At 41.6% G+C, this 19,547-nt stretch overlaps 2 long non-coding RNA genes across 23 annotated transcripts in view; one reads left to right on the top strand and one right to left on the bottom strand.

The window, feature by feature from the left end:
- The window catches only part of LOC139356432 (uncharacterized), a 30,220-nt gene extending 21,239 nt beyond the window's left edge, over positions 1-8,981 (bottom strand). For 8 of the 22 annotated variants that reach the window (XR_011608357.1, XR_011608360.1, XR_011608354.1 and 5 more), the window contains exons 1-7: positions 8,817-8,981; positions 4,975-5,025; positions 3,444-3,515; positions 2,648-2,732; positions 2,459-2,546; positions 2,274-2,352; positions 1,938-2,091 (exon numbers count right to left, since the gene is read on the bottom strand). This is a non-coding gene — a long non-coding RNA (uncharacterized lncRNA). Of the gene's footprint in view, positions 1-1,937; positions 2,092-2,273; positions 2,353-2,458; positions 2,547-2,647; positions 2,733-3,264; positions 3,325-3,443; positions 3,516-4,974; positions 5,026-8,816 lie in introns of all 22 variants that reach the window. The other 14 variants (XR_011608358.1, XR_011608366.1, XR_011608370.1 and 11 more) reach the window with 9 other exon arrangements.
- Positions 1-18,240, top strand: part of LOC139356433 (uncharacterized) — a 152,910-nt gene extending 134,670 nt beyond the window's left edge. The window contains exons 3-5 of the long non-coding RNA XR_011608376.1: positions 1,944-2,109; positions 2,394-2,565; positions 17,884-18,240. This is a non-coding gene — a long non-coding RNA (uncharacterized lncRNA). The remainder of the gene's footprint in view (positions 1-1,943; positions 2,110-2,393; positions 2,566-17,883) is intronic.
- Positions 18,241-19,547: the final 1,307 nt, after the last annotated feature.

The raw sequence follows: 19,547 nt of genomic DNA, 5'->3' as shown, positions 1-19,547 counted from the left end.
CTCTGCTGTTCCATTAACCTTACTTAAGTAACGGCGTTGAGTGTGAGCTACCTCGTTTCTTGTTAGAAGTGCGTGAACGTCAGGCAAGCCTCACGCTGCCTGGTTGGGGAATGCTTGCCCTCACTCGGCTTTTACAGGGTGATTTCCATCGTGTTCTGCTTCGTTACATCACAGCGTATTCTAAGAAGCACTTAGCTTCAGGACGTATCCGAGTGTTTTCCAGTAAAAGCACATTTCAGGCCATGAGAAAGAGGCTGTGGAAGAACCACGCTTGGGATTTCGACTCCTGCGATACTCCCAGTGGAGGAGGTGGCGAAGGGGGCACTGAAGGTAGCCTTGGGACCTTCCAAACAGGCGATCACCACAGAGAAAGTCATTTCTTTTCTCTTTGGAAGCAGCTGTATTTCCTCAAGAAAGTGACTTTATCTGGCTATTCCATGGGGGAAAGTGAGCTGTCTCAAAATTAGCCTTATATGCTGTGCAGTATTAAAGGAAAATTATACTTGGCTCACCAGTGAGTCATCGTACTGGTTTGGCTTTATTTTTATTTCTTTTCTACTTTAGGAACTGAAGCTTGAGGGCAACTGTTGGGGGAAGGTGGGGAGGATGGGAAAGATGCAGACAGAACCTGCACCATAGTGGTCACGAGACAAAGGAGAGAAGAGACTTTCAAGTAGCACGAGTCTGAGAGCCCGGGCAGCGTGTCAGCTCTCCAAGCCTTGGGGGCCTTCCCTTTGAGGACACTAGCAAAGGCGTGCTGGTCCTCAGCACTAAGCTCACATCCAGAGGATGCTGTTCACTGCCACGAGGGTGTGTGCATTCAGCATGGCTGGCAGGAGAATGACTCCTTAATACTCTGCCAATTACTCTACTTATTTATTTGTGTTATTTATTTATTTTTTGAGATGGAGTCTCACTCTGTCACCCAGGCTGGAGTGCAGTAGCACAATTTCAGCTTACTGCAACCTCCACCACCCTAGTTCAAGCAATTATCCTGCTTCAACCTCCTAAAGGAGCTGGGACTATAGGTGCGCACCACCATGCCAGGCTAATTTTTGTATTTTTTAGTAGAGAAGGGGTTTCACCATGTTGACCAGGCTGATCTCGACCTCCTGACCTCAGGTGATCCTCCCACCTTGGCCTCCCAAAATGCTGGGATTACAGGCGTGAGCCACAGTGCCTGGCCCAATTACTCTAGAGTAAAATAACAGTATAGATGTGACTCACTTACAAATCCACATAAATACATCTGTTTAGAACCAAAACATATGGGACCACATTTACTATCTGCTATTTTGGGAAGTCAGCAGGGAATTTGCCTAAGAAAAAGTTTATACCCTCAGGCCAGAAAGGCAACTGTGTTCAACCCGGAGTCCTGTACGTTCATTTGAAGTCTTTTGGGAATAATGCTGAAAACAAAACCCAGAAGTTCCCCCTTTTCCCTTTTGGAAAATCAAGGAGAAATGAGAAAAAAGAAAAATTGTAAAGACCAAGCATTGGAAATAAAATCCCTTGACTTGGACCCAAGATTAGAAATGAAGTTGGAAGTATATACCTTCCCTTCATCTCTCTGCACATGTGTAGGGTATAGAAGCAACAATCTTATTGTTACAAAATACAGACAGTGCAACTCGAATTAAATGGAGTGTTTGGGCAAATCATTGTTCTGGACAGCTGAGGCTTTCCAATTTGAAGACAGAGGTAATACCCTCTAATCACCATCATTTAATACCAACGCAGTTTTAACGATAATATTTTACATAATAAATGCTTCCTCTATGTATTTTTACTGTCAGTTTTGTTTTGTTTTTCCGATTATAAAAGCCATATGTGGTTAACACCAAGCAGGTTCATTTGGTAATGTCTAATAAAGAAAACAAAAAAATTACTCTTCATTCCATAACCCAGAAATAACCACTCTTCATGTTATATCCTACCTTCAGGAAGAACATTCCGAACCCGTTCCCGTACTCTGGGGGAGTTGGAGGTGTGATTCGGGCTCCTTGTAGCTCTCAGCCCTGTGGGACATGCAGATGGCAAAGCAGGATAAACGCTATGAAGACCCGTCCTGACTGTTAGGAAGAAGACATCCTGCAATTCAGATGGAAGGTAAAGGGAAGAAGAGAGAGGCATTCCAGAGAGAACAGCCTGGAGGGTTTACGGTAAAATAGCACCTGAGCGGAGCCTAGGAAGTGGGGAGAGAGAAAGGAGGTTTCCAGGCAGAGTAAGCCACCGGCATGCAAGTCCCACCTCAGCCTGTGTCCAGTGCTTACTGAGTGAACTGGGGAGAGACAAGGCTGGAGCTTCCAGGTGTGGGTGGCTACAGGTCATGTCTTAGAAGCTTTTGCAGACCTGGGTAAAAAATTCACTTTTTTTTTTCTTTTTTTCTGCAGGAATAATGTGAAGCCACTAAATGTTAAACAAATAACTAAAATAAACCCAGTTGTGGGTGAAGGACCTGAGTAGATGATGATCTGATTGAGATAGAGGAATCCAGGAAAGGAAGGAGAGGGAGATGCACAGATGCTCAAAGGTTTGGTTCCTCCCTGTGGAACATCCAAGATGGTAAGACACTTGGTTAGCAGCGCTGTGCTGGGGCGTTGAGGGTCTCAAGCTCAGGGAAGAGGGTTGGAACAGAGATACTTACTTGTGAGATGTTAGCATGACTGGATCCTCGATTTAGTCATCTCTGCCAAGTTCCTTTTACCAGGTACAAAACATATTTGCAGGTTCTTTGGATTAGGAAACAGAGAGTATCATGACCAATGTTTTGCAAATCAATTTGAAATCTTAGATGGCATGAGCAGATTCCTTGAAAAATACCACTTTCCAGAACTAAAACAATAAGTACAAAATCTTTATAATTCCATTTTTATGGATGGAATTGAACCTATAATTTGAAACATTCTCAGTAAGAAAAGTCAAGTCCGGAGGACCGAATCATTCAATCACTAAACACACTGGAGGGAGAGCTGGCACTAACCGTCCATGAACTCAACCAGAAAATGGCAGAGGCAGGAACACTTCAGACTCTCTGCACGAGGCCAGCGCAATCTTAATAACAGAACTTCACAAAGACGTTGTAAGATAGGAAAATGAGAGGCAGATTGTTCTCATAAGCATAGATACAAAACTCCTAGACAAAATATTAACAAACCAAATCTGTGGCATATAAAAAGAATTATACATTACAACCAAGTTGGGTTTATTCTATAAATGTGTGCTAAGATTTAAAATTCAAACAATTGTGATTTATTATATTACCATTAAACGTCACAGGAGCATCTCGGTAGGCACAAAATGAGCACTTGGTATTTTCAACACCTGTTCAAAATAAAATTGGTAGCAAACTACGGAGAGAAGTTTCGTTTATCCGATAAAGGGTATCTCAAGAAAACCCTACAGAGGTTGTCATACTTGATAATAAAACTTCAAAAGCTTACTTTGTTTGTTGTTGGAAAGACCACAGCGTCTACTACAACTTCTACACGATAGTACATGGGAGGTTCTCTTCACTGCAATAAGGCAAACAAAGGAAAAGTCATGAGAATTGGAAAGACAAAGTAAAACTGTGATTTTGTATAGTCAGCATGATTGCATGGATAGAAAATGTATTCGGATATACAGATCAACTCTTAGAATAAGTCGGTGAGTTTAACCGCGTTACTGATGAGAGGCTAATGTGAGAAATCGAGTGTGTTTCCATATACTTTAATGAACTGTTTAAAAATTTTATTTAAAGTGAAAACATTTACAGTAGCAGATAAAATAAAGTTTCTAGGAATAAAAGCAATGTGTGCAAGAGTCTTTTACACAGAAAACTAAACATTACTGAGAGATATTCAAGAAGTCTTAAGAAAATAAACAGTATACATTATTGAAGGATTCTAAGAATCAATATTGTAATTAAGTTTATTCTCCCAAATTGATTTAAAAATTCAGTGTAACTCCTCTCATAATCTCAGTCCTTCTGTTTTACAAATTGAAAAGCTGATCCTAAAATGTATATGAAAACAAAAAGGATCAAAAATAATGAAGACAAACTGAGAATATAAAAGAAGGTTAGAGGTCTTTTACTCTCAGATCTCAAACCATCTTAAAGCTGCAGCAATGAAAATGGCATAGCGCTGATTGGTGTGAGAACAGACAAATAAGTCAGTGTCATAGAATAGAGTGCAGAAGAAAATCCACATTTACTATTCACATGATTTGTGAGGAAAGAAATAAGAGGGAAAAAACCTCTTTGCTGTGCATTGAGGGAAAACAATCTTTCTTATATGTATGGATTGTTTCCATTGTATATCCATATTTTTAAAAAGCCTTTGATCCCTACCTCACACAATAAACAAAAATCATTCCAGCTGTTTTGGATTGAAATGAGAAAAATCAGCAAAACTATTTTCTAAAAGCGGTCATGAAAACATACTGAGAAGACCTTGGAGAAATCAAAGATTTCTAAAACAATAAACATATACACAGAGGACTTACCACAGAAGAAAAAAGGACTGAAAACTAGTGCTTTAAATTAGAACTCTGTGTTACAGAATATACCATTAAGAGAATCAAAAGGCAGACCACAGTGTAGAAGATAGTTATAGTATATATATTCAACAAAGGTTCACACATAGAATATATATAAAGAACTACTACAAACTAATAGGAAAAGAACATTCAATTGAAGGCAAAATGGCCTGAAAACTTCAAAAGTCACTACACACACACATCCTCCAAATAAGTGCTCTGAATGGTGAGCACCAAGGATCTTCTGAGTACAAATTAAAATGACAATGAATGAATGAGAATGAGATAGCACACCTGCCAAAACGGCACAAAAAAAGAAAAAAAAAAAAAGTCTGACAATTCAAAGTGTTGACAAAGATGGACTCTCATTAACTCTGGCCAGAGCCTAATCTACCTGGAAAGGGTACTTTGTGGAACTATTTGCAGTATCTACTAAAAGGAATTTAGGCTTACCCAGTGAACAAACATTCCTCATCTCTGAATATACCCACGAGAAAAGCATGCCTAGTACCAACAGAAAAGATATTGGTGAAAATGTTTACAGTAGCTTTTTCCATAAAGAGCCCCGAGCTGGAAACAGCTCAAATGTCCATGAATAGTATTACGCTATATCGTGTTTATATTCATACCACAGAATGTAGACAGCAATGAAAAATAACTACAGATGAATACCCATAAGACAGATTGCTGAGTCAGTATATTCTCTTTGATACATATAATTCTATATATATATGTAAAGTAAAAAAAACACAGTAAAATAAGTTTATAATGACAGACATCAGAAGAGTGGCTATCTATTGTGTTTTGTTCTGTTTTATTTTGTTTTGAGACAGGGTCTCACTCTGTTGCCCAGGCTGGAGTGCAGTGGCACGCTCTTGGCTCACTGCAGCCTCCCTGGCTCAAGTGATCCTCCTACCTCAGGCTCCCCACTAGCTGGGACTATAGGCGCACACCACCACGTCCAGCTAATTTTTGTGTTTATTTATTTATTATTATTATTTTTGTAATAATAATAATAAATAAATTAAATAAATAAATAAAGGCTGAGTTTTGCCATGTTGCCCAGGCTGGTCTTGAACTCCTGAGTTCAAGCAGTCCTCCTACCTCAGCCTCCCAACGTGCTGGGATTATAGGCATGAGCCACTATGCCTTGCCTGGTTACCTTTTGAAGGGCTATGATTGCAAGGGTATGAAGGAGGGTTCTGGAATGGTAATAATGTTCTATTACTTGATCTGAATGATACTTGTATTTATGTGCTCATTTTTTCTGTAAATGAATCAGATACTTGTGACTCATGTGTTTTACCATATGAATGTTATGCATAATAAAGTCAAAATATTTTAAGGTCAAATTAATAAAGGGAATGTCCTAAATGAAGATATTCTGTCTGTGAACAGTTATATAGTTATAGGAGCAAACTCGCTGGGTGTAATAGCTTTACTTTTAATCATAATTAAACATTATTAAAGAATAAATCATTATTAAATCTATTAAATAGATTTCTCAAATTGCCTCTAATTTTTCACAAAAGTGGTCTGTACCCATTAGCCAGGTGCGTGAGTTTAGCTCATTTTGGTTTTGGGCAGGAATTGGGAAAGTCAGACTGCTATCTGACTGATTGTTCGTGGACTTTAAAATTAGTCTTACACATACCCCAACATTAAAAAAAAAAAAATGACAACAGAAACTGAAATTTCCTGGAAACAGCTGTCATTTGGGATTCAGAAGACAAAAGACATGATTCAAAACCCTGCCCCTTGCTCTTGACGGGCGATCCCTGCCCAGCCCTGAAAAGTCTCGCTGTTGTCCTGGCCCCTGTCCCAAGGCTGTGGCAATAACATGCACTAAAGACGTGTTTGCTGGAAGAAGACATGTGGAGTATGCATGGAATTTCGCCTTGGCCATAACGTTGAATGTGCTGTTCTGCAATCCTGTACCAATAGGGCACCAGGCCCGCTCTGAAGTCCGCTAATGGCAATCCCCCTTTGTTCCCTCAGGGACACACAAAGTCACTGTTCCCATAGCAACCCTGCCAAGTAATGTCAGAAACCAGGGTTAGGCCTTGAAGGCTACAACACAAGTGCAGTGTTGACTAGCTAGCAAGGACGACAGCCCCAAAGACAGTGCCCGCGTCCAGCAACAGAAAGCAGCAGTGCACGTGTGTGCACACACTGTGTCTTGTTTTATGCTTAAAAATTGTGAATAATCAATTTTTAAGTGTGTATATTCTCTAGAAGCCTGTGTTTCTCCTGATGTGCATTTTGTGCTTAAAAATTGCAAATAATCCATTTTTAAGTGTGTATATTCTCTAAAGCCTGTGTTTCTCCTGATGTGTCATATCACTTGGAAAATGAGATTTCTTTTTGCTTTCATTAAGACCTATTTTCTGAAATTGAAGGTAAAATGATTCATTTGCCCAAACCCTTAAAATGTCCTGACTTTATTCCTTAGGGAGGTTCATCATGTTCAGAGGAGAAGAGAGTGAAGGGTTGTTTAATAAAGACCTAAATCACCTAAATTCTGTGATATACATCGTTGTTTTAATATACATAGTTGTTTGTCTTAGAGAATTCACAGTAAAGAAGACACTATAGAAATATATTATGGATTTTTGGCTGGGCACGGCAACTCATGCCTGTAATTCAAGTACTCTGGGACACTAAGGCAGGCAGATCACCTGAGGTCAGGAGTTCGAGACCAGCCTGGCCAACATGGTGAAACCTCATCTCTACTAAAAATACAAAAATTAGCCGGGCATGATGGTTGGTGCCTGTAATCCCAGCTACATGAGAGGCTGAAGCAGGAGAATTGCTTGAACCTGGGAGGTGGAGGTTGCAGTAAGCCGAGATCGCACCACACATATCAGCCTGGGCAACAAGAGCAAAACTCTAAAATATGTATATTTTATATATATTTATATATATATAATATGTATAAATATATTACATATATTATATATAATATATATTACATAAAAATATATTATATATAATATATATTTTATAAATATATAATATATTTTATATATTTATATATTATATATTATAATATATAATATATAATATATTTATATATTATATATTATATATTATATATAAAATATATAATATATAATATAAAATATATATTTTATATATATAATGGATTTTTCAAAGAAAATATTTTATAAAAATTCTAACTTCACTGTCAAATAGCTATTGGCCTCTTTCCTTCAGTTTCCAGGGAAAGCAATAGCAGCTTAAATTTGGAAGTTCTGCTTTGAACCTTTTCAAGTCACCCTGTGATTGAGCATTTTACGTGTGGCACCATTAGCCAGAGGAACAATCATGGTTCTGTTGTGTTTTTTTTTTTTTCTTTCTTTCAATAGATTTTAGAGAGAAAATGAGATATTGATTTAAAGGTAATCCTTAACATAGAAGGGATTGGAATAACTGCTAAATTTTGCAGATTCTTCAGTTAAACTGCTGTGAATGTCTTGACATTAGCCTATAAAAAAGCTTTTTATTACAAACTCCATACTTGCTAAAGTGCTGTTTTTGATGCTGCCGTTTTGTTTCTGTAATATATTTATTATTCATAACAAATGAAATTCTCCTCTGTATTTTGCTTGTTAATGTCATTTACCCAAGATCTATGAAATGACTAAATTTATATGTATATATATACAGACACATATGAACATTTATGCATCTGTATATTTTATGTATCTGCATCAGAGATACAACAATGGTTTTTATTCCTATGTTACGTAAAAGCTTAGTAATACATCTCATTCAACTTCACAACCCACAAAATAATTTCTGTTTCAACCTATATGAGCCAAGGGGAAATTGTTTAAATAATACACTTATATTTCATATTTTAAAATGGTCTCTATCATCTGCTCACTCTTTCCGAAAAAGTGACACAGGCACACTGCTGAGATAAGGTAAATGTGTGGTGGTCACGGGAATAGCTATGCTCACTGGGTGCTGGTACAGTTTCAGGTATTGGGCTAGGTGCTGTCTAATCATCACCTTCTTTAATTTTCACAACAGCTCTAAGATCGGGTGCTGCTGTTCACAATTTATTGGGGCAAAAAGACAGGTTAAGTCACTGGCTGCAAGAGGCTGACCTCAGTGTCAAACTCAGGTTTTGCTGGTCACAGAAACAAAGCTTTTAAAAATCTCTCCAAATACTACCTCTAGGATTAATGGAGGTCAGACACCCTAAAGACCAGCAGGAGCCTCTGACGCCCCATCCACACCCCCAGTACAGGGAACTGGTGATTACGCGATGAATAAACGCATCTTACCAGAATGGGAGCCGCCACTTAGGGCCAAGCTATTTGTGACTAGAAAGTAAACAAAAGAACCTGCTCAAGGTGAAATTTGATCGTTGTCCATTGACTCTCAGGTGACATGGCCTCCAAGTAAAATAGTGAATCCCTCCTGAGGGCCAAAAATTGCCTTGGAAAATATGATTGTGACCTCTATTTCTCTGTTACCATGGAGTTATGCCTCTTGTCTGTTCATGGAAGGTCAATCATTGTATTTACACGCAGTGAACACTGAACATATATAATGCCTATGGTCTATTATTATTCCTTTGCAGGAGGTTTATTACAGGGTTTGGTATGCAATCTAAATTAGATGTCTCAAGAAAAATAATGCTTTTAAGTTTAGGCAATTTTAGAGAATTCTTTGAGTGAGATTCCCTCTGTAAAATTCCACGGAATTTTCTGATTGCCTTTGAAGTTGTTTTTGTCTGAAACTAGTCTATTTACTTCCTCTTTAAAGGAAAGTTTTTGTTTCAATCATCTACTACAAAACAACTTTCTTTTATGTTTACGAGACCTTAGATACAATTATTTTCGAAGTCCATCTCTGTAAACAACCTTGTAATCTTTAGCCTTTCAAATGTCATTATCATAAATGCAAATCAGCGCTGATTCTGCTCCTGGCTGGCTTTGAAGCGGCATTTAAAATCCCCATGGCTCTCTAGCCCTAATCAACCTGGGTTACCTGGGTGAGAAAATTCAGCCAGCAAGTTTGTGGGTTCCACGTTATCGTTTTCCAAATTCCTGGTACTGCTGATACGTGCAAGCTGCCCACTTTGAAAATGGAATGTGCCATTTCATCCTACTCAAAGTGGGTGGAGAGAAAGAAGTGTTTCACTGGGGTATTTGTGCGAGTGGAGTGCAGATGGTGGAGAAATCATGCTTTGCACGGTGGCGGCCGGTTGTTGGCCATCCTCTCAATGACCGCGGTAAAGCTGAGTCTATTAGATTATATTTTAGGCTCAGGGGTCTTACAGGTCATTTCACTCTACACCTCTCTTTGAACCCTAGAGAGATTAAGTATGACAGGCAAGTTTTTTAGTACTCTTTGGCCACCAGTGTTTTGATGGGTCAGTTAAAAGCACATGCTGTTAAAGGTGCAGTAACCTCTGATGGGCTGTGTTCTGCTCAGTGGAGCAACAATAAATCTTATTTTTTCCAACCCTTGGCAGATATCTGTTAGATAAGCTTTGTTGATTTCTTCCCACATTCTCCCTGTTGGATGTGGGTTCAGTCATTTGCTAACCGTGTTATTTTGAGCAAGTCACTTCACCTCTCTAAGCCTAATAAGATACAAATAATGGTGACACCCTTGTAGATGGCTGTAAGTATGCAATGAGCACAGGTCCACGAAGCAGTAGGCACAACACACGAATTAACTCCCCAATATTTTCAGAACACAACGTACTCAGTCACGGCATGTGTAGAGAACATGCGTCACTCTGTAGTTGGCTTGTGATGGAAAGCCTGCAGCCTGAACTCGGTTGTGGGCTGAGAGCTGAAGGAACCACCTGGCTGAGTGGTCCTGGGAACCACATCTCCTGCCCGGTGCACCGAAGCCAGGAGACTGAGGCTTAAGTTACTGGCTTGTGCTGGGAGGTGAGAAGGCTCTGACGCAGGGCAGACTCCAGAGAATGCCCCTTCTGTGTGTAAGCACTGGATACACAATGCATAGGAATTATCAAGATGTGTTTGTGTTGTGCATATATTTTTAAAAGTTTTTAAAAATATGAAAATATCAATATATTAAATTTGGATGACTGTACCATTGGAAAAATCCTGCAGTCCAAAAAGTTATTAGAATCTATGTTTTTTTCTATATGTATACTTAGGTGAAGAAACAGTGTACAGGGCTGAGTGAGGACTGAATTCTAGTTCTCACCTTGCCATGATGCAACTTAGACACGTCTTTTTAATCTATCTAAGCCTCAGTTCTCTCATCTGTGAAATTAATAGATTAGGCCACATGATCTTTAAAATTCCCTCTACTGATACCTGATGGTCCCCCAAATATTCTTGTCACGCATGTGAGAGCCGAGAATGTCCACTATGATTTGTAAGATTATTTTCATACCCCCAGGCTTTAGCTGTTCGAGTTTACCTTGCTGTGGATATGATGGAGTGTAGCCTGTGCTGTGACCTTTCCCCACATTTGCTGTATGTCAGAAGCTAGCTGAAAGCCAGCAGGGGTACATATAGCATAGGTGTAAAGACTTACAAAGAGGCAAAATAGATTCCTCTATACAGTAGTATCACCAGACGTGGTGACTCACGCCTGTAATCCCAACACTTTGGGAGGCTGAGGCAGTCAGATCACCTGAGGTCAGGAGTTTGAGACCAGTCTGGCCAACATAGTGAAATCCCATCTCTACTAAAAATGCAAAAATTATCCGGGCATAGTGACATATGCCTGTAATCCCAGCAATTCAGGAGGCTGAGGCATGAGAATTGCTTGAACCTGGGAGGCAGAAGTTGCAGTGAACCGAGATCAGACCACTGCACTCCAGCCTGGGGGACACAACAAGAATCTGTCTCAATAAACAAACAAACAAACAGTAGCATAGACAAAACTCAAATTCTTCTTGCATTTATAGCCTCCTTCCTTAAGTATGAAAATCCTTTGCAATTTTTTCAGATTCTCTGGACACAAACAAAATTTATTTTCTGTTAGCTACCATAACGGATTAAATTATAAGTTGAATTTCCAGGGCCAGGCATGGTGGCTCATGCCTGTAATCCCAGCACTTTGGGAGGCTGAGGTGGGTGGATTGCTTGAGGTCAGGAGTTTAAGACCAGCCTGATCTACATGGTGAAATCCCATCTCTACTAAAAATACAAAAATTAGCCAGGTGTGGTTGTGGGTGCCTGTAATCCCAGCTACTCGGGAGGCTGAGGCAGGAGAATCACTTGAACCCAGGAAGTGGAGGTTGCAGTGAGCAGAGATCGCACCACTGCATTCCAGCCTCAGCAACAGAGCAAGACTCCATCTGGAAAAAAAACCCACAAAACTGAATTTCCAGTTTGACTTTAACGAATAGACTTTTGTTTCTGTATCTCTTTCCCCAGATATGAATAGAGATATAATATTCTTATATAATGTATGTGGGGTCTAACTTTCAAAATCACCTAAAGTACGCAATATAATTTGTTCGAATAAACCATTCATTTAGAACAGGTAGGCACTTAATTTTCTGTTTGATAAGCATTTTCCTTGAAGTCTGGAAATGCACTTTTTTGCTTTTAGGACAGTGTCAAGTCTCCAGAAGGGTAATTTTAAAATCAAGGGTTCTCTGCACATGCTTGTCTGTCTTTATTTTGCAGAAGACTTCACCTTACCGACCTTCAGGTCTTGACAGATGGAACTTGACCTAAGAGTAGAAACTGTTTCTCAGGCTTTCTTGCCTCTGAGAGCATCAGAGAATCCTCTGCCCTCTACCCTTGGTGTTTGCCCTGGGAGGGCATTTCTGAGTGTCCCCTGATTAGGACTCAGGTAATACTGATTTGACCAGTGAGAAAGGAGGAGGTGGAAAGATTTCCACAGGGCAGGTGTAATATTGCTTTCTATACACACTATGCTTTGGTTTTGATTCATCGTTTCTTAGGAAAAACCCTAAAATATTTGTGTGCGGCTTTGGAGAATTCCCCTCAAAGAGCATAGGAGCCCCAATGGAGAGCTGGAAGCGAAAAGGCATCCTGCCTTTCTGGGTCCTACAAGGTGTATAATTTCATGCTCTGCAGAGCAGTGAGGTGGAGTCAGACTGAGAAAGTTGTTTTCACAGTTCTCAGGAGCAGCTTTCTTGAGAATAAAAAATTAAAAGTTAGAGGCTTCAGACAACATTTTTGATCTAGCAATTCTTGGAGTAAGGCAACCGGGCACAGTGTGTCCGGGGCTTCTGACCCTCCATCCCTCACAGAGCTGTGGTCATCATAAGGTCCTCCCAGGAGGGCCCACGCTGAGTTTGTTGTCAAGACTCACCCTGGTGGGCTACTGGGAGCTTCGGCTGTCGGCCACCCTGAATTCCTTGCCTCATGGGCCTCTCCACAGAGCATCCCACCATGTGGCAGCTGGCACCGTCAGAACCAGCAAGAGAAGTCAACTGACATCTGTCTCTTCTTCCATGAGATTACGAAGTGTATGTTTCCTGGTCCCTGATGGATTTAGAATTTGTGTACATCCTTCATGGTCACGCCTTTTCTTCCCCGTCTTTTCTTGCCCTTTGCTATTTTGATAGCTTCCTTTATTCCATAGTCCTGCCTTTTTCTCCACTGACTTGGTATCTCTCATCTTTTAGTGGCTATCTTTAAATGTTTAGTGGTTATTTCTCTACAACAAGATTTTTTTTCTAACAGAGTGCACCCTTGGTCTCTTTTTTCTTGTCTGGAACAGCACAAGGACTTTAGCACACTTTAATTATCTGAAAGTCTTCATTGCGCAACTTTCCTTTTATTACTGTCTACATAAATATCAGAAGAGCGGAGTGCAGTATTGTGCTCAGTAGAAGAAAGGCCCATTGAACACTTCTTTACGGCTGGTGGGAATGTAAACTAATATAGCAGCTATGGAAAACAGCCTAGAAATTCATTAAAGAACTAAAAGTAGAAATACCATTTGATCCAGCAATCCCATTACTGGGTATCTACCCAAAGGAAAAAATGTCATTCTAAAAAACAGATACTTGCACACGCATGTTTATAGCAGCACAATTCGCAATTGCGAAAATATGGAACCAGCCCAAATGCCCATCAGTTAATGAGTGGATAAAGAAAATGTGACACACACACACACACACACACACACACACACACACCATGGAATACTACTCAGCCATAAAAAGAATGAAATACTGGCATTTGCAGGAACCTGGATGGAATTGAGGCCATTATTCTAAGTGATGTAACTCAGGAATGGAAAACCAAATATCGTATGTTCTCACTCATAAGTGGGAGCTAAGCTATAGGAATGCAAAGGCATAATAATGATACAATGGACTTTGAGGACTCAGGGGAAAGGGTGAGGGATAAGAGACTACACACTGGGTACATCAAAATATCACAAATCACCACTAACGAAATTATTCATGTAACTAAATGCCACATGTTCCCCAAAAATCTATTGAAATAAAGAATAATAAAAAAGGAAATAAATAAAAAATAAAAGCAAGAATAGCCCCTGAAAGAGGCCCATGTCCTGATCCCAGAACCTGTAAATGTATTGCCTCACGTGATACAATGGCCTTCCCAGATGTGCCTTAGGTTCTTGAGGTGTGGAGATCATTCCGGGATGTCTGATCTGCCCAATTTAATCACAGAGTTTCCCATTATATAAGAGGGAGGTGGGAGGATCAGGGTCAGAGAAGAGACTTGAGGAGGGAAGCAGAGGTTGGAGCAATGGATCCTGAAGACGGAAGAAAGGCCTAGGAGACGTGGAGTGCAGGTGTCTTCTAGAAGATGGAGAAGTGAGGAAATTGATCTTCCTCTAGGTCCCCAGAAAGAAGGTGGCCCTGAGAACACTTGATTCCAGCCCAGTAAAATGCATTTTAGACTTTCGACCTTCTGAATAGTAAAATGATGAATTTGTCTTATATTAAGCCATAGTTTTGGTGATTCGCCACAGCAGCTCTTCGGAAACCTGTACAGCTTTGGGCCCCTTGAAGTGGGGAGCTGTTGTAACAAACAGCCAAGATCTTGGGAGCAGCTTTGGAACCTGGGGAGAGGCTTTGGAACCAGGTAATGTGCAAAGGCTGAAGAATTTAAGGAGCATGACAATAAAGGCAAGATTGCCCTAAAGAAACCCTAAGTAGAAATCCAGACATCAAAGGCCCTGCCCGTGGGGGTCAGAGGGGAGTGAGGAGCACAGTGGAGGAGGCTGTGTCATCATCAGACACCTACGTCATCCTGAGCCAGCGGTTGGTGGAAAGATGAGTCTTCGAGGTGCTGCTGGTGATGGCTCAGAAAGAAATGAGAAGCATGTTAATGAAAACTGGAGAAAAGAAGGTGCTCCTTATGCAGCAGGAGAAAGCTTAAGAATTGTGTCCTATAGCAGCAGAAAGCTTAGGAATTGTGTCCTACTGTTTTGCAGAAAGCAGGACATATGAGTGATGAACTTGGATGGTCAGCTGAAAGACTTCCAAGCATAGCGTTAAAGGTGTGGACTGGCTTCTTCTTAATGATTCTAGTAAAACGTGAGAAGAAAACAATAAACTCAGGGAATAACTGTTAAACAAAAAAGAATTGGAACTTAATGATTTGGAAAATTTTCAGCCTGTCCAGACTGCAAAACCTGCCAAAATTAGGAGACTCACTGTCAGGAAAGCATGCTCTGGAGAGAAAGTCAAGGGTATGGTATGGCTGGACAGCCTTTCGTTACTGTCTTGGAAAGATCAAAAGGTCAAAGTGTTCGCTCATACTGAGGGCTCTTTGAGTAAATTAAACATGTGACTCATGAACTCCCTCAGCCCCTGCAGCAAAGCCCAGGAGTAGAGATGGGGTCACCAGGGATGGACCTGCGGAGAGCCCTCACAGTCTACAGATGCAAATTACTGTGGCCTTTGCAGGAGATCCATAAGGTTTTTGAGAACGTTCTATCAGCAGAAACACTGCCAGCTTGAAATGAGCAGAACAGAGAGGGGATGAAATGAAGGAAAACTGTCAGAGTCCCCAAACTCCACAGGCAGAAAACAAGTGGACAAAACTACTCAGCTGCAAACCCACACCGCCCTTTGGAAAAACGGAAGGATGCCTGTGAGGGTGGAGCCGAGGGCTCAGCGTGAGGCAGAGACTCAAGCCACAGTGCATTATTCTCAGGCCTTGAAACCTAATGGAGTTTGCCTGGTTGGATTCTGAAATTGCTTGGGACCGGTGAGGACTCCTTTTATTCTTTCCTGCCTGCATCTTTTGAATGGGAAGACCTTGGAGAGTCTTACTATTGCATTTTGTGAGAAATGCAATTCTCACAGGCTCCCAGATGAGAGACATTTTGACCTGGGATGGATCATGCCCAGCGTCTCATCCATACCTGGTTTAGATGATGAGATGTGGGACTTTTGAACTGATAAGTCTCCGATGAGATTTTGGACTTGAGGAGACACTGTTGGGTGGAGACACTTGGAGACCTTGAGACGGGTGAATGCATTTTGCACAGGGGGTGGTGAACGCATTTTGAATCTTTAGACGCTAGAGGACAGACTGTGGTTGATTGAATAATCACCTCACTAAGATGTCCATGCCCCAATCCCCGGAACCTATTAATGTGTTGCTTTATGGCAAAAGGGACTCTGTAGCTGTGTTTAAATTAAAGATCGTGAGGTGGGGAGATTATCTTGGATTTCCCCAGTGGGCCCTAAGGAATCACAGTGGTGCTTTAAATTGCAGCAGGCAGGTGAAAGAGAGAGAAACAGAGAGAAGTCGGCATGAGAGGGACAGGCTGGGCATTGCTGCTAGCTCTGAAGATGGAAGGATGGAGTTAATGGAAACCCAGAATGTTTCACCCTAAAATAGACTTCTTGGGCGTATTTTGATACAGCTATTCAGAAGGGCTGCATGAAACAAAAGCAGCTCTGACAAGCTGTCTTGTGTGGGGAGATTTGCATCTGTAGGGAAAATGTTTTGCCTACATCAGAGACATAAACACCAAATGCACACAGGCTTTCTCTGAGGCACCCCTTTCCCAGATTTAGGAAGGATTAACTACAGGAAAGGAGACCAGAGATCTAACACTCTTAATGGTGTGACAGAGGTACCTCTACCCTTGGACACCATCTGTTCTTCCCAAGAGCTGCTTCTTCCGGTGAGGTTTTGTCTGTGTCACATACGACCTTGCTGGCCGCACCTCTCCTCCTCCCGCCCTCCCATAGCCTGTTTCACCTCACGCCAAAAGCCTTGCTTCTTCCTGTAACTTCAGGATGGTGTAAAGGCTTCCACCCTCTGCGCCCTCCTTTGTGTTTCCTAGTTTGTGTACGACTTTCATGTCTGCACACACTTTAATAAATGTGTATGCCTTTTTTTCCCTGTTAACCTGCCTTTTGTTACAGAGGTGTCCTAACTGAGACCTTATGAATGAGGGTTGAGAAAACAAACTGTATAATTTTTCTCCCCTTCAGAGTCATAAGCCAAGGCAGGCAGGCAGTGCCTAGAAACTAGAAAACGCAAAAACCAGATCCTCCCCTGGAGCCTTCCGAAGAAATGCACTTTGCTGGCATCCTCCTTTTAGCCCATAAGACCCATTTCATGCTTCTGACTTCCAGAACTATAGGTTGATAAATTCTTGTTGTTGGAACCCATTAAGTTTTTGTTATATTCGCAATGAGAAATAAGTACAAGGCTGTTGAAGCAGGGTTGCTCATAACCTTCGCTGCTGGTTGGGCATATGGATGCCAGGGTTGCCCCTGTTCTACTGTACAACAGGTCTACTGAGTCCTAAGTTTTATATGCAAGAAGCAATTCCTCTTAATAAGTGGCTTTTAGACCAACTGAAGTATTGGAAGGGATTTTCAATAGTTTGGAGGCAGCTAAGGGCAGTGAGTTTTATACAAGATGGGAGAGGACAGGAAGCCATTTCTAGGTCAGTGTTGAGCTGTCCCAGGTACCTGCGCATCTCAGCTCAAGCCTGAGGCCTGCCAGACTTTGAGAACTGGGCAGTGAAGAGATGAATGCAATAGAGGGCTGACATGAGTGACTGAAGACAAACGAATCCATGCAAGGAGCCATGGGAAATCGCACAATCACTTCCGGGTCATCTCCTTGCATACTGAATGGAGAAAATGGATTGAAACTAAGATTCTGCATTGGAACAAACACCATGGACCAGGTCCAAAGATGGACTTGCCTGAAATACTTGCCTATTAATACAAAATTATTCTTAGAATGAGAGGGTATCTTCTAATTTTCTTAGCCTGACACAGGATCAATAGAAAACTGAATGTGCCCAATATATTCTTGTTTGTGAAAGGGCAGAATACATCTGTAGGATTACATTAGAAAAGGTAAGTAAGAAAAATAATGTAGACATGAATAATGCAGCTACAACATTTTAAAAATCATGCAGGGCTGAGAAATGAAGATCCAAACGCAGCTATCAGCGCACGAGGCACCTACACAGAAGTGCGGCAGGTAGAAGCGGCCATATGTCTTTGCTTAATGATGGAAAAATCACAAATGGGGGATCGTTGCTTTAGTGAAAGCTGTCGAGAAGAGGAATCGAAAAAGCATCTGCCGTGGAGATTTTGGGCATGTTTCTGGAAAACGGCCAAAACTGTAAGTGCGTCAAGGTCGTCCTCCTAGCTCAGGTGTCAGTGACAAGCCCAGAGGGACCCTGTGTTCTTCTGCCCTTGGACTTTCACAGGAAGGCACATGCCACAGGACACATGGCATATATGCCATGATACACACAGACGTGCCGTGACACATGCAGCACAACGCCTGGAGACGCCTTCCTGTAAGCACGCAGCACAGTCAGCTCTGGGTCTGTTTGGTGGTTTTTTTTTTTCAAAATTAAGATTAAAAATAGAGCCAATTCCACCATTTTTCTCAATTGCTCAGGAAGACAAAAAAAAAGAAAAAAAGATGTAAGATGATAGCTCTTTTTCTTTTTCTTCTTTTTTTTTTTTTAGATGGAGTTTCACTCTGTCACCCAGGCTGGCGTGCAGTGGCACTATCTCAGCTCACTGCAAGCTCCACCTGCTGGGTTCATGCCATTCTCCTGTCTCAGCCTCCCGAGTAGCTGGGACTACAGGTTCCCGGCACCACGTCCAGCTAATTTTTTGTATTTTTTGTTTGTTTGTTTGTTTTTTAGTAGAGACGGGGTTTCACCGTGTTAGCCAGGATGGTCTTGATCTCCTGACCTCGTGATCTGCCCACCTCAACCTCCCAAAGTACTGGGATTACAGGTGTGAGCCACCACACCCCACCCCAAGATGCTAGCTCTTAAATGGCTCATGCAGATAATTCTCAGCAATTCGTCTCGTGTTCGGGAAGCAGGACTCAGTGACTGCTCCAGGCTCACCTCCCACACCACAGCTGAGGCAGGCTCTGATGGGGCCTGTCTTCTCCCCCAGCTGTCTTCCCCTGCACTGAGGATACCAATTGCTAGAGGTGATGAAAGGGAAAACGGTGCACCCTCTCTGCTGTGACTTAGGTGTGTTTTGAAGTTGCTGCCTGGTGTGAAGGCATCAATGAGATATCCACAAAGTGCTCTTAGGAGCACCGGGGTGCAATGTTGGAGGTGCTCACAGGACCATGTTCTTCCCCCTAGAGAGGGTGATGGAGTTTTAAGATGGATAAACACCCATTGAAGTTCTCGTCCCAATGTTAGAACTTAAGCCACTCAGCCCCTCTGAGTTGCAGCTTCCACATATATAAAATGGGCAGAATAATAACACCTGTGTCTTAGGGTTGATGGAAAAGTTACATAAAATAGTACATCAGGCACCTTCCCAGCCTACAGGAAGCCTCCAGCAGCTGTGAGTGAGCTATGAGTCCCTCTCCGCATGAGCTTCCAGTCTGAGCTGTGTGGCAGCTTCCAGGGTTCTGCGGCTATCCCAGGTGCATGTGTAGAAAGCCAGTTTCCGGCCGGGTGCGGTGGCTCACGCTTGTAATCCCAGCACTGTGGGAGGCCGAGACGGGCGGATCACGAGGTCAGGAGATCGAGACCATCCTGGCTAACATGGTGAAACCCCGTCTCTACTAAAAAATACAAAAAACTAGCCGGGC

This window comes from Macaca nemestrina, chromosome 9, assembly GCF_043159975.1.
Source record: "Macaca nemestrina isolate mMacNem1 chromosome 9, mMacNem.hap1, whole genome shotgun sequence".
Taxonomy (NCBI): domain Eukaryota; kingdom Metazoa; phylum Chordata; class Mammalia; order Primates; family Cercopithecidae; genus Macaca; species Macaca nemestrina.
This window is presented reverse-complemented; position numbering and strand designations above follow the sequence as displayed.